The sequence below is a fragment of the Pleurodeles waltl genome, chromosome 3_1, assembly GCF_031143425.1.
Source record: "Pleurodeles waltl isolate 20211129_DDA chromosome 3_1, aPleWal1.hap1.20221129, whole genome shotgun sequence".
NCBI lineage: Eukaryota > Metazoa > Chordata > Amphibia > Caudata > Salamandridae > Pleurodeles > Pleurodeles waltl.
The window spans coordinates 1218072766-1218098696 of record NC_090440.1 but is presented as its reverse complement, the minus strand read 5'-3'; the positions used below and the strand labels follow the sequence as shown (position 1 = coordinate 1218098696).

Sequence of the window (25931 nt, the reverse complement as noted above, 5' to 3'; positions counted from 1 at the left end):
GTACCATATACTAGGGAATTATAAGGGTGTTCCAGTAAGCCAATGTAAATTGGTAAAAATGGTCACTAGCCTGTCAGTGACAATTTGGAAAGAAATGAGAGAGCATAACCACTGAGGTTCTGGTTAGCAGAGCCTCAGTGAGACAGTTAGGCACCACACAGGGAACATATACATGCACACCTATGAGCACTGGGGCCCTGTGTGACAGGGTCCCAGTGACACATACATATAGGCCACAAACCTATGAGCACTGGGGTCCTGACCAGCAGGATCCCAGTGACACATAACAACCATACTGAAAACATAGTGTTTTCACTATGAGCACTGAGGCCTGGCCATCAGGATCCCAGTGAGACAGTGAAAACAGTGACAAACACCCTGACATACACTCACAAACAGGCCAAAAGTGGGGGTAACAAAGCTAGAAAGAGGCTACCTTCTCACACCAGTGGAGATTGAAATCTCCATGGACAATCCAATAGCAAGGAATGGTGTGTTAATATGTGATGTAATTAAGGACCCCACCAATACATGTTATTCCCAGTTGGGTTTCATTCATTTAGGTTTAGTGTTTGCACTCTGCAAAATTCCATTGGACTGGAGGGGAATGTAATGAGTTAATCGGTTTGCATTGTGTGGACTCCTTGTGGGTAACAGAAACATCACACACTGACTATGCAGGGTGAGAAGAACCAGGCTCCTCAGAGTTCATTAACAACATGGTTATGATGTTGATTGAGGGCACATTTGAAATTTGTATTACAGACTACAGGGCTATAGTTGAGGGTGGTATCTTTGACATGATTTCAGGGATAATGGCCACTGAGATGAGAGTTGGCGGCCCTTATATAGTTGCTTTTACAACATAAACTTTGACTGTGCTTGGAAAATCCACCTCTAGAAATAGTGGTAATAGAATGTGGTTTTGGTGGTCTTTGATCACACACTAATCGGTGTGTGGGTTGCATTGAAGATAATAGGCATGGAGGAACCCTCCAAAGGATTGAAGTGTGTGTGTGTGCGCCCATGTGTGTGTCTGTGTGCATGTGAGTGTGTGTGCGCGTTGGTGTGTGCATGTTTGTGTGTGTGTGTGTGTGCATGCCAGGCTTCTCAGAAGTTAGGAGTTTGAAGAACAGTCCCTGGAAGGGGAGTGTATGAGGTGGAGAGAGATGGAGACTGGATTTTTCAGAGTGGACATTTACATGTGAACCAGTCTTATTTTGATGACAATTAGTTCATGTTGGGTTTCAGTCAATATTATGAGGCTGTATTGAAGTATGAGGCAAGCAAACCCACTTCTGATGATTCATGCCTAAAGGTGTCTGATGCCTTCAGTGGAGAGTCACTCTGCAGTTGTTTTGAAGTAGCTGACCGGTGACCTAGACTGGGAAGGTTGGGTGACGGAAGAAAGCTTTATTGACAGGCAGTGCTAGCTACTGGGAGATCTGTGGGTTTGGCCATTGATAATATTTTGATTTGTGACAGTGAAGTATCTGCTATGTTCAAGTTTATGGTCTCGACTACCTTTGGGTATCCGTGTATGAAGCTGTCCCGTTTCATTTCATATTTCAGGCTGGTTCTGTTTTGTATGATACCATTAGAGGAGGATGCAGAGCTAGTTGTGTTGTAGTGAGCGGAGATGGTAGGAATGGTATCAGTATTAACGTCCATGGCCTTCAGGGTACCAAAGTGGTGAACATATGGAGGCATAGTCTTAAACTAGGGTATTTATCACTAATTATTGTTTCTAGATGTAAGTGTTTTTGTAATTTAGTGTATTTTTCGGTTGACTATATGGTTGCAATATGATCTTTTAGATGTTTTACTTGAACTGATATGAAACTCTCTTTTTAGTTTAGCGGCCACAATAGTACCACATAAAAACGCGTGGACTGTTAATGTAGCTTTGTAGTGTCAGTCAGTGCAGACAGCAAACTTGATAGTAGCATGTGACATTAGGCATGCGTCACTATGACTCTGGATATGGTTGAAAGCATATTGAGGTGCATAATCATCCTTGCTGCAGGGCCAGGAAAAGTGTAAGAACCTTTGAGTAACATAAGTCACAGTTAAGTACAAAATCACGTTTAGGAATGCAAATAGATTTGTGTGCAAGTTGATACCTAGGAACATAAACCCACTTGTGTAAAATAACCCGCGGTGAATTACCAACAGAAATGTGAAAACACTAATAGGAACAAAAACGCGTTTAGATGGGTCAGCAGGAGTGTGGTAAAGCATTCCGGTGAACCTCAACTTCGGTGCTAAGTTATTTGGAGTGTGGTTTCGCATTTAGGTGAAAAGGTAAGAAATCACTAGGTGCATAGAAAAATTGGAAGCAGTACGTTATTACAGTAGTTGTACGAGATGAGTATCCGTATGACATCACATTTGGTTGACAACACACTGAGGTGCAACATAATTCTTGGGGTAAAGCATGTGCTCTGGAAACAAGTACGAGCATAAATCCTATTCAGTTGCAAAATCACCATTAAGTGTGTGAGACCTAGTTCGAGTGGACCTAGTCCATGCCAATCTTTACTGAGCTCCATTTGTAACAATTGGGGCCACATGCCACTGGAGTTCTAGGATATTACTTGGCCCAAATCTAGATTGAAAACTCCTATGATTTGCATAGGATATGTCATGATGATGTTGCACCATCTCTCCCAACATCAACATGACTGTAAAAACGATTTAAGAGTAAAATCTCATATTATTGAACAAATACATTTTTGGTGCAACATCACCCCAGGGCTAAAGTCAGCATAAATGTAGTATCACATTCATATGCAAAATCTTGCAGCCCTGTGAGAAACTGGAGAACTACGATGACACAGTAGGTGTAAAAATAGTCCATCATTATCGGCTCACGTGTTTGACGATACATTGAAGTACAACATCACCACAGGTGCAAAATCAGAATGAGGGTAGAAAAAATGTAGACACACAAATCACTTTTTAATGTTGAATCAGTTTTAGGAGCAGAGTCCAATTTAGGTGTGGCAAAATGTGAATGTACAGTAACATTCGAATCCACAAGTGATCATCCATTTCAGAGCATACACCTGATAAGATGCATTTTGTAAACTCTAAGCTGTTAATTCTGATTCTGACAGTTCTTGCACGTAGTGTTTGTTGAGTATTCCTACAACAGATGCACAGATCTTCAATAAAAGTGCAGAAAGGACACCTACAATTCAGTACAATTTTCCAAATCCAAGGACTGAGGCACCAAGGAGTCCATATGTAAAGTATAGACACATAATGGCAGGCACAATCTTGAAGAGGAACCAGAAGGTTTAGGTACTACAAGAAGAACCGAGTATACCCAAAGAGTAGCTAGAGAAGGACAGGGCCAACTGTAATTTACGATTGGCGCTGGCAAAAAATTTACAAAGCAGCCCCACACCTCAAGAGGCTGCAACTAGTCCTGCTTTATAAATAGACCCGTTAGCTGTCAGCCCTCTGGAAAAATGACAAAGTGGCAGAATGACAAGTCTGGTCTTTGTGAATGAAGAGACCCACCTTGTTGGGTAAATCATGATAAAAAGCCCAGACTAAAAATAAAAATATTAAACAACATCACTGCAAATATCAATGCTGTGTCCAGCTAGGAAAATGACAATCAAAAAAATGATTGTAGCTACCTCAAGTGCCAGGAAGAAGAGGTAGTGGTTAAACAAGGACAGGGGAGGCTGGCAGTAAGAGCGGGCTCACAATTAACCACACAATCATCATCAGAGTCATTGTTAATGCTAAGACTGTGGGAGGAGAAAGCCATGCCCATTCTTGACCTATCTGTGCATGGACACACAAATATCAAAGGATAATTACAGGCTCTTAGGGACGTCCATGACAGAATTTGTCTAGAATCATGCAGATGCATAACATTAATATTAACAGACAACTCATCCTCACCAATGTTCCACTCTCTCAGGTTTAAGAGAAGATCATTGTTAATTCTCAAAAAGATCCAAAGTAGGGAACCATCTAAATCAGAGCTGGGGATTGCTGGTCAAGAAAGTCAAATAAGTGTAAGGGACTCTTGTTCAAAAGACTCTAGTATTATACTGCTTGCAGCAAACAGCTGATGATTTCAAACTAAATCGTGGCTCTGGGAGCTAAATGCCAAGGGGAGGCTTATAAAAACTGCAGTCCATGACAAGACACTTGCCAAGCATTAAATATAGCCTTCTAGCTCACCTTAGCAGACTATACCGTCCATTAAAGGCCCACTCCAGCGTTAGGACCTTTAACAAGGGAGCAGGACTTTAGTGGCCCACTACGGAGGGCTATAAGGCTATTAGAACATTCTGCCACTAGAGGGCAGAATGTTCTAGTAAATAAAACAAAGGCCTCACGGAGCGCAAGGGGACCGAAATCCCCTAGGGCTCGTGAGGCATTTCTTCACTGTTACATTTCTGAACAAAAACATTGGAATGATGGAGCTCCTGGCTTCTACCTGCCATTAGAAGCCTAGAGCACTCCTTTGTTTTCAGTGGAGCTACCAACATTCCAATGCTCTAATACATTTTAATGGATGATTGAGAATAACCCTGCACGGACCAGTGCGTGTCAAAAAGGGCTTGCAAGGCGTTGATTCCACTCACGAGCGGGACTGTGTGTTGTTTTTCCTTTCGCCGGGTCAGGGCGCATCACTTCTTCTCTCCGCAGGAGAGCAATGCGACGATCCGGTCAGCACTCTCAGGTCCGGGCAGGCCTTGCGTTGTTTTTCCACGCACAGCGGTACTTGAGTCGGAAACCCCGCCGCACGATGATCTGAAAACCCGGCAGCACGGGTTGTGATCTCCAGCATCCGTCAGCGATGCTGCGCATCGTTTCTCCTGCGCCGTGCATTGATTCTTCAGTCGTGTTTCCTGCGAGTGTCGTTTCTCAGCTGCGGAGCCGGCGGCGCGCCATTTCTTCAGCTGCCGATCAGAGTTGTGCCGATCTTTTCACCGTACGGCGCTCTGTGCATGGATTTCCTTGTCTTTAGGCTGCCAGCTTCTCTCTTCAGGGTCCCAGGAACTGGATGGGCACCACAGGGCAGAGTAGGAGTCTCTCCAGAGACTCCAGGTGCTGCCAGAGAGAAGTCTTTGCTGTCCCTGAGACTTCAAACAACAGGAGGCAAGCTCTAAATCAAGCCCTTGGAGATTTCTTCTCAAGATGGAAGGCACACAAAGTCCAGTCTTTGCCCTCTTATTCTGGCAGAAGCAGCAACTGCAGGATAGCTCCACAAAGCGCAGTCACAGGCGGGGCAGCTCTTCTTCCTCGGCTCTTCAGCTCTTCTCCAGGCAGAGGTTCCTCTTGTTTCCAGAAGGGTTTAGGCCTACTTCAAAGTAATGTCTCTTTCGAATGTGAAATCCTGCCTTGCCCAGGCCAGGCCCCAGACACTCACCAGGGGGTTGGAGACTGCATAGTGTGAGGGCAGGCACAGCTCTTTCAGGTGTGAGTGACCACTCCTCCCCTCCCTCCTAGCACAGATGGCTCATCAGGATATGCAGGCTACACCCCAGCTCCCTTTGTGTCACTGTCTAGTGTGAGGTGCAACCAGCCCAACTGTCAAACTGACCCAGATAGGGAATCCACAAACAGGCAGAGTCACAGAAATGGTATAAGCAAGAAAACGCCCACTTTCTAAAAGTGGCATTTTCAAACACACAATCTCAAAATCAACTTTACTAAAAAGATGTATTTTTAAATTGTGAGCTCAGAGACTCCAAACTCCATATGTCCATCCGCTCCCAAAGGGAATCTACACTTTAATCAGATTTAAAGGTAGCCCCCATGTTAACCTATGAGAGGGAAAGGCCTTGCATCAGTGAAAAACAAATTTAGCAACATTTCACTGTCAGGACATATACAACACATTACTATATGTCCTACCTTAATCATACACTGCACCCTACCCTCGGGGCTACCTAGGGCTTACCTTAAGGGTGTCTGACATGTAAGAAAAGGGAAGGTTTAGCCCTGGCAAGTGGGTACACTTGCCAAGTCGAATTTACAGTTAAAACTGCACACACAGACACTGCAGTGACAGGTCTGAGACACGATTACAGAGATACTTAAGTGGGTGGCACAACCAGTGCTGTAGGCCCGCTAGTAGCATTTGATTTACAGGCCCTGGCACCTCTAGTGCACTTTACTAGGGACTTACTGGTAAAACTAATATGCCAAACATGTACAAACCAATTACATACACATTTTGTAAAAGAGCACTTGCACTTTAGCACTGGTTAGCAGTGGTAAAGTGCCCAGAGTAACAAAAACAGCAAAATCAGAGTCCAGCACACATCAACAACCTGGGGAACAGAGGCAAGAAGTTAAGGGAGACCATGCCAAGGATGAAAAGTCTAACACTTTTGATTGTGATTTTCATTTTGAAAATTAATGTAATGACTTTGCTCACCCTGGGCAGGGAAATTTTCTTCTGGAGGGTCACCCTAAATAGTGTGGATGACCTGATGCATGAACAAAAGTAACCATATGTTGGATGGGTCAGCAGCTTTAAGTGACTGCCAGAAGAGCTGTTGCAGACTCCACTGGCGGGAGTAGCGGAGTAGGTAGGTAGGAATAGTAGAATCACCAATTTGCATCAGTTCCCCTGTCCCGACAGGCTCCAAATGACCTTAGAAGTGATCAAAATCATAATTTGTTGATTTAAGTCTTCCCAAATAGATTATTCACACTTCCCAAAATAAATTTAAATGGCACACCAATTTGTCTTCATGCCACAGTGCAAAAACAAAGTTATGGTCCAAGTTGATCAATATGTAAAATTTCTTTTTGCATGAAAAGTTTTATTATTGTTCTTGCTCATGTCAAAGGTGTCCATATTGTTTAGTGTGATCAATGATTTTTGTATATTGTCAGGGAATAGATGTAGAAGATTGTGCCAGATGGTGGATGTCATAAACTCAGCAGGGGTGCAAATGTTTCTTCGAAAGTTTACTTAGTTTAAGTTTCTCAGAAACAAAAACATAGGTGGTCATTATGACCTTGGCGGTCAGGTTACCGCCATGCTGGCGATAGCAGTAGTACCGTCACCAGGCAGGTGGTAATGACCGCCAAATAATAACCATGGCGGTCATCCCTCCCATAGGTAGCAAATGTACCACACCAACTGCCAGCGCGGTACAAACACTGAACACAGGAGTAGCCACCTACAGGCAGGCGTAAGACAAGGATCCACCCACCATACTATGACATAGCACACCGCCAGGATTTCTGTGGCGGTAGCAACGACGCCAAAAGCCTGGCAGAAACACATTATATAAAGGAGACACTCGCCTCCAGGGACACATAGGAGTCTGCAGCTGCCATGGAACCAGAGCTGCAAGTCTTCCTGATGCTGTACTATGCCATGGTAGTCCAGGAGCACCAAAGCCGACGAAGACGATGATGGTGAGTACAGCCGCATAGCACACAAGGGAGGGAGGGGAGAGTGACACACACACACACACACATACAACACACACCAAACTCACAGGCCACACACCCAGGACAATCAGCAGAGTAAATCACCAGCAACATAACCCAGAAGTAAAGAAAGCCAGGACACATACCTTTGGTTTAACCATTGTATTCCGGTGGGAATAGCGACCACATTAAAAAAAAACATTTGCACAAAGGGCCATTGGCCACTCCAATGTTCAGTTTAACCCACAGGGCAACGTCCAAGGCCCAACTTGACTTCTGACAGCGTGGCCGCTCCACTGGGCAGTGGCATCATGTGTGGAATAGGCAGGCACCTCAGGGGGTGGGGGGGTTGTTTGTTTTGGTAGGGGGTCCTTGGGTTTGGGAGGGGGAGGGACTTGACCCTTGTGTTTAGTTTTGCAGAGGAGAGGGCCTGAGTGGCACTCTTGGGCCCCTTCGTGGGAGTTACAGTCTCAGGGGAAGGAACAGGAGTCGAACGAGAGGTGGAGGTACTGGGCTGTGGGGGTGGGATCTTTCTTTTATGGGCAGGATGAGGAGTGGGGCAGGGAAGAGGTCAAGGCGGGAAAGGAAAAGCTTCTTAGGACCAGTGGGGCGGTGTGCAGGTGCATGGACAGTGTGCATGTGTGAGGTGCATGGCTGTTAGGGGTCTGAGTGCGAGCATTAGTGTGTCTTTGGAGGGGCAGCAGAAAGGGTGTGGGAGGTCAAACAGGACGTGTGGATGGATGTGGTGGTGTCTGCAGGTGATGGTTGGTGTGCTGCATGATGTGGTGATGGTGGTCGTGGTGACTGTGCATCTGGTGTGTAGGGTGCATGTCTGTAGGTCTGCTGTTGTGATGACTGTGGGCAAGGCTGTGCAGGTGGCAGGAACTGGGACTGTTGATGTTGTGCATGCAGGTGTGAATGCTTGTGTAGGAATGTACCATCTTTCTTGGCATGTTACCCCCATTTTTACCTGTATGTTAGTATGTTTTTGCCTATCTCACTGGGATCCTGCTGGTCAGGACCCCAGTGCTCATAGGTTATGGCCTAATGTGTGTGTTGTGTATAGTGCTTGACTGTGTCACTGATGCTATGCTAACCAGAATCTCAGTGCTTATGCTTTCTCTGCTTTTAAATTTGTCACTAGGCTAGTGACTTAATTTACCAATTTCAATTGGCACACTGTACCCCTCGCTTATAAGTCCCTAGTATATGGTACCGGGAACCCAGGGCTTTGGTGTTCCAGGAGATCCTTATGGGCTGCATCATTTCTTTTCCCACCCATAAGGAGCTCAGACAAACCCTTCCACAGGCCTGCCATCGAGGCCTAAGTGAAATAGTGCACACACTATTTCACAGCCATTTTCACTGCACTTAAGTAACTTATAAGTCATCTGTATATCTAACCTTCATTTACTGAAGGTAGGTGCAAAGTTACTTAGTGTGAGGGCACCCTTGCACTAGCAAAGGTGCCCCCACATAATTCAGGGCCAATTCCCGGGACTTTGTGAGTGCAGGGACGTCATTACCCGCATGCACTACATATAGGTCAGTACCTATATGTATCCTCACTATGGTAACTCTGAATATAGCCATGTAAGGTGTCTAAGATCATGGAATTGTCCCCCCATTCAAAATCTGGTATTGGGGAGCCAATTCCATGCATCCTGGGGGCTCCACCATCGACACCCAGTACTGCCAAACCAGCTCTCTGAGGCTTGTAATGCAGCTACAGCTTCTGCCACCTCACAGACAGGGTTCTGCCCTCCTCGGGTCTGAGCAGCTCAGTCCCAGGAAAGCAGAACAACACATTTCCTTTGGGAAGAGGGTGTTACACCCTCTCCCTTTGGAAATAGGTGTAACAGGCTTGGGAGGGGTAGCCTTCCCCAGCCTCTGGAAATGCTTTGAAGGGCACAGATGGTGCCCTCCTTGCATAAGCCAGTCTGCACCGGTTCATGGACCCTCAGTCCCTGCTCTGGTGCAAAACTGGACAAAGGAAATGGGAGTACCCACTCCCCTGTCCATCACCACCCCAGGGGTGGTGCGTAGAGCTCCTCCAGTGTGTCCCAGACTTCAGCAATGTGTGGGGACACTCTGGAGGCCTCTGAGTGGCCACTGCCAGCAGGTGACGTCAGAGAACCCTCCTGATAGGTCCATACCTGATAAGGTAGCCAATCCCCCTCTCAGGGCTATTTAGGGTCTCTCCTGTGGGTTTCTCTTCGGATTCTGCTGGCAAGTTTCCATCAGGAACCCTCTGCAACCGCTACTCACCCTCTGACCTTGGATCGACCGCAGACTGCTCCAGGAATCGCTGTAACAGCAAATAGTATCCAGAAGGGCTACTTTTCCTCTGCAACTTCAGCTCCAGCCAGCAACTGCAACAGTTTCCACGGTGTGCACGCTCTGGGAACTCCCTGTCTTCACCCTGCACCAGAAGGGCCGAAGAAATCTCCTGTGGAGTGACAGAGTCACTTCCCTCCTCACGCAGACACCTTCTAAGTTGACGACCGGTTCTCTTGGACTCCTCTCCTGGCGTTGAGCATGCTCCTTGGAACACAGGTGGTGGACCCCTTTGACACAGACTGTCCTGAGGTCCCAATTTGGAGGAGGTAAGACCTTGCCTTCCCCAAGAACAACAGTACCCCTGTGCACCACGTCTTTTTCACCTCCTGAGGCCTTTTTGCACTCTTTGCAAAATTCCTTCATGCACAGCCTGGCCCAGGTCCTCAGCACTGTATCCTGCGACGCTCAACTCGCTGAGTTGTTCTCCGGCGGCGTGGGACCTTCCTGTGTAGTGCTGCACCAGCCTCAATTTGCACTTCCTTTGTCCCCGTGTCCTGGGATTCCCGTGGGTGCTGCCTGGTGTTCTGAAGGCTCTCTAAAGTGCTGAGAGCCCCCTCTTCCTCCTCACACAGAGTTGAAGCCCCCAGGTCCCTCCGCTGTGCAGATAGCGCCATTTTGATGCAAAACGCAACTTTGCTGGAACCAAGGCATGTTGGAGAAATCCAGTGCCAAAACTCGCCTGCGTCCAACTTCTCTTTGTGGGACATCCAGTGCATCATGCAGGAACCAGCTGAAATCTTCCTTGTGTGCCTTTCTGCAGTCCTCGTCCAACTGGGGGCTCTTCTTATGCACCCTCTTCTGGGTTGGCAGGTGCTCCTGTCCTTCCTGTAACGACTTTCTACTTCTGCACTTGGTTTCCTTCCTTTGCAGGTCTTCAGGTCCAGGAATCCACCAGTTGTTGTTTGCTGTCTTGCTTGTTTCTTGAAATAACTCTAATCACGACTTGTAGTGTGTCCTAAGGAAACTTGCAGTACTTTACTCCTGCTTTTCTGGGCTCTGGGGTGGGGTAATTTACTTACCTTTACTGTATTCTTACTCTCCCGGTGATTCTCTACACTCTACACTTGTCTAGGGGGCAATTTGTGGTTCGCATTCCACTTTCTTAGTATATGGTTTGTGTTGCCCCATACCTATTTTCTCACTTTGCATTCTATAGCATTTCCTATTGTTTGCACTATCCTATGTCTAATTACTTACCTTATTTTGGTGTCTAGTGTATATATTGTGTATAATACTTACCTCCAGAAGGAGTATTGCCTCTAAGATATTTTTGGCATTGTGTCACCCTAATAAATTACCTTTATTTTTGGTAACACTGAGTATTGTATTCACTTGTGTATAAGTACTGTGTAACTATAAGTGGTATTGCAGGAGATTTGCATGTCTCCTAGCTCAGCCTAAGCTGCTCTGCTATAGCTCCCTCTATCAGCCTAATCTGCTAGAACACTACTACATTTCACTAATAAGGGATAACTGGACCTGGTGTAAGGTGTAAGTGCCCAAGGTACCCACTACAAACCAGGCCAGCCTCCTACAGTGAGTGTGAGGGAGGAGGAGGAGGGGGAGGGGGAGGCAGTGGAGGCAGTGGCTACTGTTGAGTGTGCAACTGCGTGTTGGCTGTGTGTGTGCTTGTGGACTGATGTGTACTGCCTGTGTTTGTCTGTTCGAGTCTTGACTGTTTCTTTGGGTGCATGCTTGTCAGAATGTGTGCGTGGGATGGGTTGGGGAGAGGAGACTGGGACTGGGAATAGGTCGTTGGAGAGGGGAAGGAAGAAACAGGGACACTGGCTGCCATAAGAGAGGAGGCCAAAGCCTGAAACGATCTCTATAGGGCCACCAAGCCACCGTGAATACCTTCCAGGAAGGCATTGCATTGCTGCATCTGGGATGCCAGCCTATGGATGGCATTCACTGTGGTTGACTGCCCTACAGAGATGGATCTCAAGAGGTCTATAGCCTCCTCACTGAGGGCAGCAGGCTGACTGGGGCAGGGCCTGAGGTGCCTGGGACGAAGGAGATGCCCACCCTCCTAGGTGAGCGGGCACAGGCAACTGGGTGGGGGGGCAACTGGGAGGGAGGTGCTGGTACGTGGGTGTGGCGGAAGATGATGTAGCTGCGGTGGTCCCAGAGAGGTCCGCCACCACCAGGGAGCTCCCATCGGAGGAATCAGAGTCGGTTGTTTCAGTTCCAGTCTCCCCTGTGGTGCTCTCCTCACCCGCCATCCCACTGGTCCCCTCGGATTCGGTGGACACTGCCTCCTGGGTCCCGTGGGCTGCTGCTCCCTCACTCGCCAGTGCCCCTGCTTCTTCGCCAGACGATGCTAATGCACACATGGACAGGATGACAAAAGGAGGGGGGTGGAGAAAGGGAGCACAGAGTAAATCGCAGCACCAACAGCACTGATGGCATAAACATCACAAGCACTCCCTGGCACAAAGATTGGGCAGTATGGACCACAATGATCAACCACTGCCTAGGCACTACGGCAGCTAGGACCCATACACTACCAACTGCACACCTACTGAAAACAACTAAGCCCTGTCACCCATGGCAAGGTAGCCACCTAGCAATACCAAGAATGCATACCGCTCTACGTAGCTAAGCAGGACCATGCTGGAATGTCAACACTGGCTTATGGGGGCATCCACTGACTAGAAACCTGCACTCAAACCCCATGCCAGCCAAGAAATGATGACAGCCACACACACTGGACTCACCCCCTTGTGGCTGCTGTGTTGCCGTCAAGCGCCCATCCAGCTCTGGGTAGGCCACCACCAGTAAGCAGGCCATTAGGGGGGCCAGGGTCTGATGGGCACCCCCCCATCGTTGGGAGGCCGTCCGCAGTTGGGCCTCTGCGGTCTTCCGGGACCAGCGTGTCTGGTCCTCCCACCGTTTCCTGCAGTGGGTGCTTTGCTGGCAATGGAACCCCGGGGTCTGCACATCCTTGGCGATGGTACACCACAAACCCTTCTTCTGATGGGGGCTGACCTGCAGAGGGAATAGACAGAAGGACACCATTAACCATACAATCCAGCCTGTCACACATATGGCCTATATAATGCATTGGCCCATCATGTAGCACATACATTACCTGTACCTCTGCATTCACATTGCCAGCAGCCATACCCCTGCCCCAATTGGCACACTGCTAGCACTCGCATACATCTCCATGCAGCCATGTCGCATGCAACGTACCCATGTTGTACTCACCTGTTTGTCTGGAGGTCCATACAACTACCCATACAGGGGTAGGACCCCATGCAATGAGCTTCCCCAACTCCTCCGACGTGAAGGCTGGAGCCCTTTCCCCTGCAGCACGGACCATGGCAGGTTCCAGACACAGGTCACAGAAGCACACACAGTGGAGTTGTCGTCCAGTGGATAGTCAGGAATCAAGTGAAGTTGCAGAAAAGAAATGGCGGTCTCGTCCGCTGTAGTGAACACCGTCACTGCCGGCATTGATCATCATTGGTTTCCATACATCAAAGAGCCCCTTGTTAGCCAATGATGAATTGTACGGCAGTGCAGACTGACTTCCGCCATGACGCCTAACGCCGGTGGAGTAAGGTCACTTACACCTGTCCCTGCATACAGGACAGGCGGTTGCCATTTCCTACAGCTAGTGCTCATGTTTGGATTCTGTCTGTGCGTCATTGGTGTCGACTGTACCACCTAGACAATTCTGGTGCCCAAATCACATACATGCACTGTGTCCATGCGTGCTGTTGTCACACCCGAAGTACCTGGATCTGTGCATGATGCCTATGTCTGGAGGAATAGCAGCGCCTCACAGGTGATGGCACAACTACAGAGGCACAGAGTGTGGCTCATAGGTGAGCATGAGTCCTCACCCAATGTATGTCAGTGTATGCCCTACTGGAATCATACCCCAAGCCATTGTGCATGATTAATGTGTGTCCCTCACTTCTTGCATGTGACTCCGGCTACCCAAACCTGTCCTGGCTTTTGACCCCTGTCAGGAATCTGAGAACAGGGACTGAGAATCAGTTCGATTGATGCTCATGGGCGTTCTAGGAGGATTGTGGAACATGCCTTCGGTCTCCTCAAAGCCAGGTTCAGGTGCCTCCATCTGACAGGTGGTTGCCTCTGCTACTCCCCTGAGAAGGTCTGCCAGATTGTAGTGGTGTGCTGCATGCTGCACAATATGGCCCTCAGATGCCATGTGCCCTATCTGCAGGAGGAGGGGATGATAAGGCAGCAGTGGCAGCAGTGGACACTGAGGACAGTGAGGAGGAGGATGTGGACAACAGAACACAGATCATTCAGCAGTACTTCCAATGACACTCAGGTAAGACTGTTGATCCATACATGTCTACATTTGAGTTATGTGCTATGTGGGTGTAGTATTATGCCAGTCACTACCTTTGCCTCCCCATTGACTGTCACCTACGCTTACCCTTATTGCAGATGTTGGTGTGGTTACAACAGTGAACTGATGTGATGACTACAGACAGCTGAGACACATATGTTGGATGGCTTCACACATTATAGGACATTTGCACAGGATAGAACAGATCAATACAGTTTGATACTTTGCACATTTCTTTCTGATAAAGCACTATTACTCAAGTTGTGTTCAAAGGTGTTTATTCGAAGACAAAAAACAATGGGAAGTGCAATAGAGTGGGGTGATGGTTGAGGAAATGTTCAGAGTAGTGGCCTAGTCTGTTTGTGGCACAGGTCCAGTGTCCATGGGGCCATAGTAGGAGGAGCAGTGGCAGTCCAAAGTGAACAGGGAGACTCAGTGGGACACAAGGGGGACATTCGGGAGGGGCTCATTTCATGGCAGTGGGCTTGGTCTTAGCAACAGTCTATGGTGTCTGTTTGGGTCGCAGGGAACGCTTGATGGGTGGTTCACCTTCTGCAGGAGGAGGGGTGCTGGTGACCTGCAGGTCCTATGGCAGGTCCTCCTGTCCAATGGCTGCAGCTGATGTTGATGGCTGTTGGGTGGACTGGCTAGTGGAACTGGCCGTTGGTGTGCTCGGTTCTCCTGCATGGTGTTGCCCATGTCACTCAGCACCCCTACAAGGGAGGCCATGTTGGCATTTAGGGGCTGCAACTGCTGCGTGACCTCCTAGTTGTGTACCGCCTGTAGCCGTTGGTTCTCCTGCATGATGGTGATCACCTGGCCCATCCTGTCCTGGGTTTGTTGGTATTCTCCCAGGACATCTGTGAGTGCCTCCTGGGCAGTCCGTTTCAAGGGCCTGTCCTTCCCCTGGCACAGCTGCCCCCGAGTGTCCCTTGCCCCCTGTGCCTATGTCCCCTGAACGGTGTGCCCACTCCCAATGACACAAGGACCTTCATCGTCTTGTCTGTGTGGTCTAGCCTTGGATCCCTGTACAGGTGGGCATGCTAATGATTGACATGTCCTGGGGACAGAGGTTTGCGGCGTTGGCTGGTAGCTGTGGTGTTTCAGTCTGAGAGGGGGGCTGTACCGGACTAGGTGTGGGATGTGTTTTCCCACTGACCAGTGGTCCCAGATGGGTCAGGGAGGTCCTCCAGACCTCCTGAGTTGCTGTCATTACTGTTGGCATCTTCTGGTGGGGGACTGGGTTGCTGTGGCATCTCCTCGACACTGACATTGGCTGGGACACCTGTGGGGATGAAAGTGATGTGTTAAGGTCAATTTCTGTGACATTTTCTGCATTTCCAGCTTTCACAAAGATATTGGTGTTGTCCTCCCACCTTTGGTGGTGTGTGGTGATGTATTGTGGGATTGGTAGTTCCCCATGTTGTCCATACATTGGTAGTGGGTGTGCATGCAGAGCTGGGAGGGATGTACTTGCAGTGGGCATGGCATGCAGGGCTAAACATTTAGGTATGGTTAATGGGGTGGTGCACCCTGTGGGATAGAGTGGGGTGAAGGAAGTCAGGGTGAGGGGGTGAGTTGGCATGCAGGAATGGGGTGGTGGTAGGTTGTTAATGTTGACTCACTAGTGTCGAGTCCTCCGGCTACTCCAGTGAGTCCCTCAGGGTGCAGGATTGCCAAGACCTGCTCCTCCCATTCTGTGGGGGAGGAGGTGGGGGTCCACCGCCAGTCCTCTGGATGGGGAGCTGGTGCCTTCCTGCAATGGAACACACCTTCCCCCATTCTTCCTTATGTCGTCCCTTGTGCTTGGAGGTTGTCCCACGGCATTCACACTGTCCACGATCCTCCGCCGTAGCTCCATCTTCCTGGCAATGGATATCTGATGTCCCTATGCTCCAAATAGCTGTGGCTCTACCCTGACTATTTCATCAACCATGACCCCAACTCCTCATCAGTGAAACGAGGTGCCTTTGTGGGGACATGGGTGTTCTGCAGAGGGTGTTGAGTAATGTGGTGGGGTGTGGCGTGTGTGGTGCGTGATGGATGAATGGTTAGTTGTGGTGTGTGTGTGTGAAGTCTCTGTGATTTGCATGACTAGCTTTTGTGGTCTTTTCGTGTTTGCAGTGGATTGTGGGTAGTACAGGTGTGCTTTTTTTTGTGCTGTTGGTGGGTGTGTAAGGTGTGTCAGTTCTGGAATTTTTGTTTGGGCCAATGTTGTCTTGTTTTATTTTTAGGTAGCCATTTCAGCCACAGCAGTGTTCATCGCCAGTGGGCGTTCGCTGTGGTGATTGGTGGGTCATTATTTAGAGGGCGTTGTTTTGTTGGTGTAACAGTATTTTGGAAATGCATGGTACATCAGAATAGGAAATGCAAATAGTAAATCCCCATTTGCATTTCCTATTCTGGGAATCGCAAATTGCGATTTCTACAGGGTAGAAACCACAATTTGCGATTCCTTAAAGGGCTTTGTACATTCTTGTAGTTGACCTTATTTAATAAGTGGTTGGTGGGTTGTCGACACAAAAGGGCTTTATCATGCCGTTGGGTTTGCTCCATTTCCCCCACTTTTAGCCTTTCTTATGAATTGCTGTTCTTTGTAGAGCAAAACATTTTTGCGAATTGTATTCCCTGAATGATTAAATGAGAATGAATTACTTCATCTCTATGGAAGGGATGTTACTCTTGTGGTTTTTCAACTCTACGATCTGACTTTGACATGAGGTCATGTTAGAAAGATCTGTCCTTTACTCGTTTGTATCAACTTCTGCCAGTATTCTTTCAAGCAGTCAACTATGATATGGTAAAGAGAAGGAAATCATTTTCTAAAAACACAAGTAATTTGTGAAAAATGCAGTGTCTTCCAACCATTTTGTAGGGAGAATTTTAAGACTTCTTTATTTAATTGTTTGGGGTTAGATTGGTTTGGGGGGGGGGGGGGGTGAGGACGGGAGTTCAACTTCATTTCACAAGTGAAACTAACTAATTAAATTCTAAATTAATGTTCCAATCTGAGCTTGGGTATCTATTTTTCTCCACATCAAATGAAGCAGACTGTAATGATCATTAAAATGGTGCCTAAGACCATTTAGGACATTGTAGAAGGCTAACTATCGTATTAGTACACACACAGCAGATTTCCCTTAATGAGAGTTGGAATTGGTATCCAGTTTACAACAAATGTTCTCTAATTAGAAAAATAATCGTTATATCCTGGCATCATTAGTCAGAAATTTACCATTTTAGCTGAAAAACTATTCTAGTAAAAGGCTGCAAAAGAGGAATACCTCTTTTGCATTGCTTATGAGCTTAGTGCCTTATTTAGCTGGGCTAGAGTTGGAAACTAAAAGCTTGACATTTCATGATTAATGCTCTCCCATACCAATAATGAGGACGAAATCTGTTTAGATTTCTTTGCTTGAGATATTCTGGTTGTTTGAACAGCACAGCAGGTTATTGTTACTGGGTTTCCGCGATGCACCGATCTTTGCAGAAGTTGCAAACACAGGAAAGTGTTTCCAAAGATGATGTAATTTATACATTCATTGGAAACTAAAGGTGTTGGGAAACGTTTTAGGATCCAACATACATCATCCCTCTGACAAGTTATTTTGATATCAGGGCCATACAGTTCATGGAACAGTGAATGTACTGTTACAAGAAATTAGGGGATATATTCATGAGCCCCTATCGCCACCAGAGCATCACTTTACGTGACACTCCGGTGGCACTGCGTCCTGAACCGTATTTACAAGGTGGCAGTAAGCCACTTTTTGTGCCTTAACGCCACCTTGTAAATACGGCCCCTTCACACACCTGCTTTGCGTGGAAGGGGCGTGCAATAGGTGTTGCTGTGGGAGTGCCACAGCAACACCCATTGCATTTTGACGCTGCCCCAGATTTAAGTGTTTTCGCAAACCTGAGGCAGTGCCAAAATCTAATGCCAGCCCAGTGGTGGCATTAGAATGGCACAACAGGGAGGAATACTTGTATTCCTCCTCGTTTTAAGTTTTTACTATGTGTGGTGCATTCTACAGCACGCATTGAGAGAACACAATGCCAGAAATGGTTGTTTATGTGCAGGAAATAAACAATCAATCAGAATGATGCCGGAAATGTTTGTTTATGTGCAGGAAATAAACAATCATTCAGAATGATGCTTTGGCACTTCTGTGTATGCTGCATTCTGCAGCACACTCAGAAGTGCCAAATCATCATTAGTAATTGTTTATGTACAGGAAGGGACACCTTCCCGCCCCTAAACAATCAAACCCCTTTACGCAGACATCCTTGCACAATGGTACAAGGCCTATGTTGGCTCTAGGCAGCTCAATTTAGCGCCAGCGCAGGGGGAAACGCAGGGGTGCGCCTCATTCAATTAAATACGAGATTCCCTGCATTGCCAAATTGACACAGAGCCGCGCTGCCAATTATGACACAGCACTGCGCTGTGCCATTTTTTTAAATATGGGCCCAAGTGACCAGCCATCAGGACTCCAGATGATGGCGTTTCCCATTTCTTTTGATGTGGCAGTTACTTTACAATAAGCTAAATAGCTTGTTTATAGAGACGAACACTGCCTTAACCTGTTCTGTGCCCAGGACGTAATGGTTATGTCCTGAGGCACAGTGCTGCTGTGCCCAGGACGTAACCATTACGTCCTGGTCACAGAGCCCAGAGGGAGCGCTAGCGCTCCCTCTGTGGGGTTCCCCCACCACCCCCCCAAGTCAGGGATGGAAGGGGAAGCCCTTCCCCTTCCACCCCCGACCCCCCCAACCCCCCCTGTGACGTCAGCGCACGAGCGCGTGCTGATTAGTCACAGGGTCTCCCCCATTGCGCTGGAAGCTCTGCTTCCAGCGTGATTGAAAGAGAAATGCAGAGCATTTCTCTTTCAATCCCATGGGGGAGGCCCGGAGCGGCTTCAAAGGAAGGAAATTTATTTCCTTCCCTTTGAAGTCTCTCACAGGGTTTCAAAAGCCGGATTGCTTGCAATCCGGCTTTTGAAACCCCACTAGACACCAGGGATTTTTTTTTTTTTTTTTAAAGTGACAAAAGGGAGCGACCCCTTGGGCAAGGGTCGCTCCCAGGGGGGGCATTTTTTTGGGAAGGCCTTTTCTGTCCCCCCCCGGGGGCAGAAATCTCTAGGCACCAAGGATCATTTTTTTTTTTCCTTTTTGTTATGTTTTCTTTTCTTTTTAGGTGGGGAGTGACCCCTTAGGCAAGGGTCGCTCCCCTATGGGGCAAAACATTTTTAGGCCATTTCTGCCCCCCTTGGGGGCAGATTGGCCTATTTTGATGAGGCCAATCTGCCCCCAAGGGGGGCAGAAACCATTAGACACCAGGGAGTTTTTTTTTTGTTGCAGGAATTTCACGCAAGGGGAGCGATCCCTTAGGCAAGGGTCGCTCCCTGGGGGGGGGGGGGAATTATTTTAGGCCATTTCTGCCCCCGTGTGGGGTAGATCAGCCTATTTTGATTAGGCTGATCTTCCCCCAAGGGGGTCAGAAACCACTAGGCACCAGGGATTTTTTTTTTTTTTTTTTTTTTACAGATGGGGAGCGACCCTTTGGACAAGGGTCGCTCCCCTGGAGGGGCAAATTGTATTTAGGCCATTTCTGCCCGCTTTGGGGGCAGATCAGCCGATTTTAGGTCAATCTGCCCCCAAGGGGGGTAGAAACCTCTAGGCACCAGGGATCTTTTTTTTGCGCCGTCACGCAAGGGGAGCGACCTTGTAGGCAAGGGTCGCTCCCCGGGGGGGGGGGGGCAAATTTCTTTTAGGCAATTTCTGTCCCCCCTGGGGGCAGATCGGCCTAGGGGGGCAGAAACCTCTAGGCGCCAGGGCAAATTTTTTTTTTGTGTTTTTTTTTGTTTTTTGTTTTTTTAGAGATGGGGAGCAACCCATCAGGCAAGGGTCGCTCCCCTGGGGGGCAAATTGTATATTGAGACAATTTCTGCCCCCCTTGGAGGCAGATTGGTCGATTTTAGGTCAATCTGCCCCCAAGGGGGCAGAAACCACTAGACACCGGGGATTTGTTTTTTGGCGCCAATTTAATGCAGGGGGAGTGACCCCGTAGGCAAGGGTCGCTCCCGGGGGGGGGGTGTCAAATTTATTTTACGGCATTTCTGCCCCCCCTGGGGCCGGCTGAGCTAGAGGCCAAACTCCAGAGGTAGGCACTTTGCAAAAAACACCTCTATTTTCTGTGAAAAAATATCTTGTGTCCACGTTGTGTTTTGGGCCATTTCCTTTCGTGGGCGCTAGGCCTACCCACAGAAGTGAGGTACCATTTTTATCGAGAGACTTAGGGGAACGCTGGGTGGAAGGAAATTTGTGGCTCCTCTCAGATTCCAGAACTTTCTGTCACCGAAATGAGAGGGAAAAAGTGTTTTTTTGGCCACATTTTGAGGTTTGCAAAGGATTCTGGGTAACATAACCTCGTCAGAGCCCCGCAAGTCACCCCATCTTGGATTCCCCTGGGTTTCTAGTTTTAAAAAATGCGCTGGTTTGCTAGGTTTCCCCCGGTGCCAGCTGAGCTACAGGCCAAAATCCACAGGTAGGCACTGTTTTCTATGAAAAAATGTGATGTGTCCACGTTGCGCTTTGGGGCATTTCCTGTCGCGGGCGTTAGGCCTACCCACACAATTTAGGTATCATTTTTATCGGGAGACTTGGGGGAACGCTGGGTGGAAGGAAATTTGTGGCTCCTCTCAGATTCCAGAACTTTCTGCCACAGAAATGTGAGGAACATGTGTTTTTTTAGCCAAATTGTGAGGTTTGCAAAGGATTCTGGGTAACAGAACCTGGTCCGTGCCCCACAAGTCACCCCATCTTGGATTCCCCTAGGTCTCTAGTTTTCAGAAATGCACAGGTTTGGTAGATTTCCCTAGGTGCCGGCTGAGCTAGAGGCCAAAATCTACAGGTAGGCACTTTGCAAAAAACACCTCTGTTTTCTTTCAAAAATTTGGATGTGTCCACGTTGCGCTTTGGGGCATTTCCTGTCGCGGGCGTTATGCCTACCCACACAAGTGAGGTATCATTTTTATCGGGAGACTTGGTGGAACGCTGGGTGAAAGGAAATTTGTGGCTCCTCTCAGATTCGAGAACTTTCTGCCACAGAAATGTGAGGAACATGTGTTTTTTTAGCCAAATTTTGAGGTTTGCAAAGGATTCTGGGTAACAGAACCTGGCCCGAGCCCCACAAGTCACCCCATCTTGGATTCCCCTAGGTCTCTAGTTTTCAGAAATGCACAGGTTTGGTAGGTTTCCCTAGGTGCCGGCTGAGCTAGAGGCCAAAATCTACAGGTAGGCACTTTGCAAAAAACACCTCTGTTTTCTTTCAAAAATTTTGATGTGTCCACGTTGCGCTTTGGGGCATTTCCTGTCGCGGGCACTAGGCCTACCCACACAAGTGAGGTATCATTTTTATCAGGAGACTTGGGGGAACGCTGGGTGGAAGGAAATTTGTGGCTCCTCTCAGATTCCAGAACTTTCTGCCACAGAAATGTGAGGAACATGTGTTTTTTTAGCCAAGTTTTGAGGTTTGCAAAGGATTCTGGGTTACAGAACCTGGTCCGAGCCCCACAAGTCACCCCATCTTGGATTCCCCTAGGTCTCTAGTTTTCAAAAATGCACAGGTTTGGTAGGTTTCCGTAGGTGCCGGCTGAGCTAGAGGCCAAAATCTACAGGTAGGCACTTTGCAAAAAACACCTCTGTTTTCTTTAAAAAAAATTGGATGTGTCCACGTTGCGTTTTGGGGCGTTTCCTGTCGCGGGCGCTAGGTCTACCCACACAAGTGAGGTATCATTTTTATCGGGAGACTTGGGGGAACATAGATTAGCAAAACAAGTGTTATTGCCCCTTGTCTTTCTCTACATTTTTTCCTTCCAAATATAGGAGAGTGTGTAAAAAAGACATCTATTTGAGAAATGCCCTGTAATTCACATGCTAGTATGGTCACCCCGGAATTCAGAGATGAGATGTGCAAATAACCACTGCTCCTCAACACCTTATCTTGTGCCCTTTTTGGAAATACGAAGGTTTTCTTGATAGCTATTTTTTACTCTTTATATTTCAGCAAATGAATTGCTGTATTCCTGATATAGAATGAAAACGCACTGCAGGGTGCAGCTCATTTATTGGCTCTGGGTACCTCGGGTTCTTGATGAATGTACAAGCCCTATATATCCCCGCAACCAGAGGAGTCCAGCAGACGTAACGGTATATTGCTTTCGATAATCTGACATTGCAGGGAAAAGTTACAGAGTAAAACGTAGAGAAAAAATTATGTTTTTTCACCTCAATTGCAATATCTTTCTTTTTCAGTTGTTATTTTCTGTAGGAAACCCTTGTAGGATCTACACAAATGACCCCTTGCTGAATTCAAAATTGTGTTTACTTTTCAGAAATGTTTAGGTTTCTGGGATCCAGCATTGGTTTCATGCCCATTTTTGTCACTGACTGGAAGGAGGCTGAAAGCACAAAAAATTGCAAAAATGGGATATGTCCCAGTAAAATGCCAAAATTGTGTTGAAAAATTGGGTTTTCTGATTCAAGTCTGCCTGTTCCTGAAAGCTGGGAACTGCTGAGTTTAGCACCACAAACCCTTCGTTGATGCCATTTTTAGGGGAAAAACCACAAGCCTTCTTCTGCAGCCACATTTTCCAATTTTCTTTGAAAAAAACTAAATTTTCACTGTATTTTGGCTGATTTCTTGGCCTCCTTCAGGGGAACCCACAAAGTCTGGGTACCTCTAGAATCCCTAGGATGTTGGAAAAAAAGGACGCAAATTTGGCTTGGTTAGCTTATGTGGACAAAAAGTTATGAGGGCCTAAGCGCGAACTGCCCCAAATAGGCAAAAAAAGGCCTGGCACAGGAGGGGGAAAAGGCCTGGCAGCGAAGGGGTTAAGGAGTTTCCTACATAGCACCATTGCCATCTTGAAACCTAAAGCATGGTAAGGGAGAACCTCCTTTTGAAAAGCTATTTTGCTTCAGATTCATCACATCTCCAAAATCCAGCATCTCATTTGAGAAAACCGAGCTAACCAAAATGTTAACATTTGAAAGCCATTGTGAAATAGGGATGCAAATAAATGCTTAGTGTTTATGAATCCAGGTTTAACAAATAATTTTAGGTCATGTAAATTTTAAAGTGTTTTGAATACAACATGCCAGGATCGACATGGGCCTAGACTTCAAAATCTTCAGAGAGACTTTAAAGTGATGGTATCCAGTGACAATCATATGAAATCTATGCAAGGATTTAATCACCCACTACACAGGAAACGGAGTTTGGTCTGCAACCCGCCAGGGGTTTTCAGGGGTGGTTGAATGTTAAAACATTGATCTAATTCAGCTACAAGAGGGCCATTACGTTTCATGCAGTTGAGCCTGAAAACGTGTTGCTTTACTTTGAAACAACATGAAAATATTCTTGCTCACCACTGAAATTATCTTCATGTTGAATGGTTGTTTTTTTTTGGTGCCCATGAACTATCAGTCCAAAGTATAAGTCGTGATAATGTGAGGTGTGGGATAACAAAATATAGTTTTATTTAATATTAGGATTTGCTGACTGTAAATACAGTTTAATGTGGGCAATGAGATCCATTTAATTGAATTCATTTGAATAATGTAATATCTACAGAAAAAGGTCATGGCACATAGAACTTATGTGCATTTGTAACTTGGATCTTAAGTAGAGACTGTTGTGTAAGTGTGGTTTGTGTAACTGTAATTATTATCAGATGACATAAAAGGGAAGATTCTAAACCAGGTGTGTCCAGGATACGCCAGGAGACCGTATCCATGACAGATTTTCAAGATTGCCACAAAGTCAATGTTCCGAAATACCTGCATGGATCTTGTCCTCCTGGATCTATGCTGAACACTGCTCATGTAAATAATTGGCCATGGTAGCCAGTGCCATCTCCTTTTTTTAAACTTTGCAAGAACCGATATGAATGAAGGGATTTCTGTCCCACTTTTCTGTTTCCTGTGATTGAAAAGAATGTGTATTTTGATTGGTTGATAATATTTACATTTAATAAAGCCTATCTGCCATTAGAGAGTCGGGTGGAATTCATTAATGCAGGTTAAATCTTTTGAGGTGCTCTTAAGTACACTGACCTCCTTCTCCCTTCATGTATTGAAATCTGCTGACATGCAGTGCACCACGAACATGGGTGGGAAGCTCGGGCATAATGGCTTTAATGCTCCAAATGTATTTACTAAATAATGTGTCTCATAAGTATCTCATGTTTACTCCACAGTGTGCCACTGGAACGAAAAGCTATAACAAAGCAAACTTTTACCACCCTGAGCGCCACTGCAGCCAGGTAACCTTTTATCTCACTTTTTCTTTCAAATATATGTTAAAAGCACAAAACTGAAGTCATGTCTGAACTTTAGCAGTAACCCTGGCCAGATGGAAATAGCGCGTGGCACTTTTTACACATCTTAGTCACATGAGCACCGCTCTTAAAAGCGATTCTGTTTTAAGCTCATTGCTAGCATATGGAGAGCTTCCGCCTTACTTGCTCCAATTTGACCCATCATGCCTTGCACCACTGTCCTTCATGCGCTGGACCTCTTGTATACAAGGCGTTCCCACACATGGCTGTGCAATTCCCAGCAGCACCATTTGTACAACCACACCTATTTTAGAGCACGCTCCAAACAGCTGTATATGCGATGACCTAAAGTCATCAATTCTTTAAAAAGTACAATATGTAGTACACAGAGAGAGGGGTTTAGGTCACCCAACTATAACCATCGCATTCCATATATTTTTCATAGTTTGCCATAACTTGCTTAGGCTGTCCACGAAGGCCCTGTTATGTGGTGTTTTCATTTTCTTTGCACACAAAGGAAAGATATGCACCCACATATGTTTTTTACGACTGCAAACAAATTACCGATCCTTTGTAAAAAGTATCTACTGTGCAATATTTTGCTGTGTGTTACTTTTTTAATTCACCAATTGCAACGCAAACATAACTGCCTCACTCCTTTTCTTAACGGTTCTTTCTGAATATAGGTTAACTCTGCTAATGGAGTATGCTCCCCAACAGTGCCCTGTTCCCAGATTCCATATTGTTGTTCTTTATGTTGCTTCATTTTGGGAAATGCTCTTTATAGGAAGGCTGAAGCCGACACACATCGATTTTCCCAACTATTTCTAAGCATTCCTGCTTACAGAAAGACAGACTCAATGCTTTGCCAATGCTTGTTCTCGGAGTGCTCATAAATATGAGCTTTGGAACTCTGCCTCAATGTATTTCAGGGTGACGATGTTGGCTGTTTGTCCTCTTTCCAGTGGCTTGATGCAATACTTTATTCTTGTGTACTAGAGGGATTAATTTAGCAACCAAACGAGCCTCAGCTCTCAGAGAATCGGTTGTTGTATGAACATAAATGTGCCTTTACAAACACGTAATATCATGAATCCTACAATAGCGAGCTATGAATGCATGAATAACAACATACGACTGTGAGGGAGAGAGAAACAAAGAAACCATATTTTGATTAATTTAATTTTGACAGTTAAATGTTGCTCTCCTGTACTAGGCTGTATAAGTAACCAGCGACAAGAGGCCTTCCATGGTGACGTTTGGGGGTTAGGCTGGGTTGTGCGATAGCATCTTCATACTTATTGTTCAGTTAAAATTACATATAGAAGTAATATTTGAATTGTTAATAATGTTTGCTGTTTTTCGTGATTCAGCCCTTCGAAAAATATACGTGCACCTGAGAACGATATTTCAACATATTGTGGAAACTGGCAAAGACGAAAGTCCAAAATGCTGCATTACCCAACAAAACTTTCAATAGTAATTTTTGCACT

The 25931-nt window shown here is 46.6% G+C and overlaps 1 protein-coding gene across 12 annotated transcripts in view; it reads left to right on the top strand.

Annotated features, from left to right (window-relative positions):
- PKNOX2 (PBX/knotted 1 homeobox 2) overlaps positions 1-25931 on the top strand; it is a 3670033-nt gene that overhangs the window by 391529 nt on the left and 3252573 nt on the right. For all 12 annotated transcript variants that reach the window (XM_069224545.1, XM_069224549.1, XM_069224540.1 and 9 more), the window contains one exon: positions 24358-24423. The gene's annotated coding sequence lies outside the window, so the exon portion shown is untranslated. The remainder of the gene's footprint in view (positions 1-24357; positions 24424-25931) is intronic.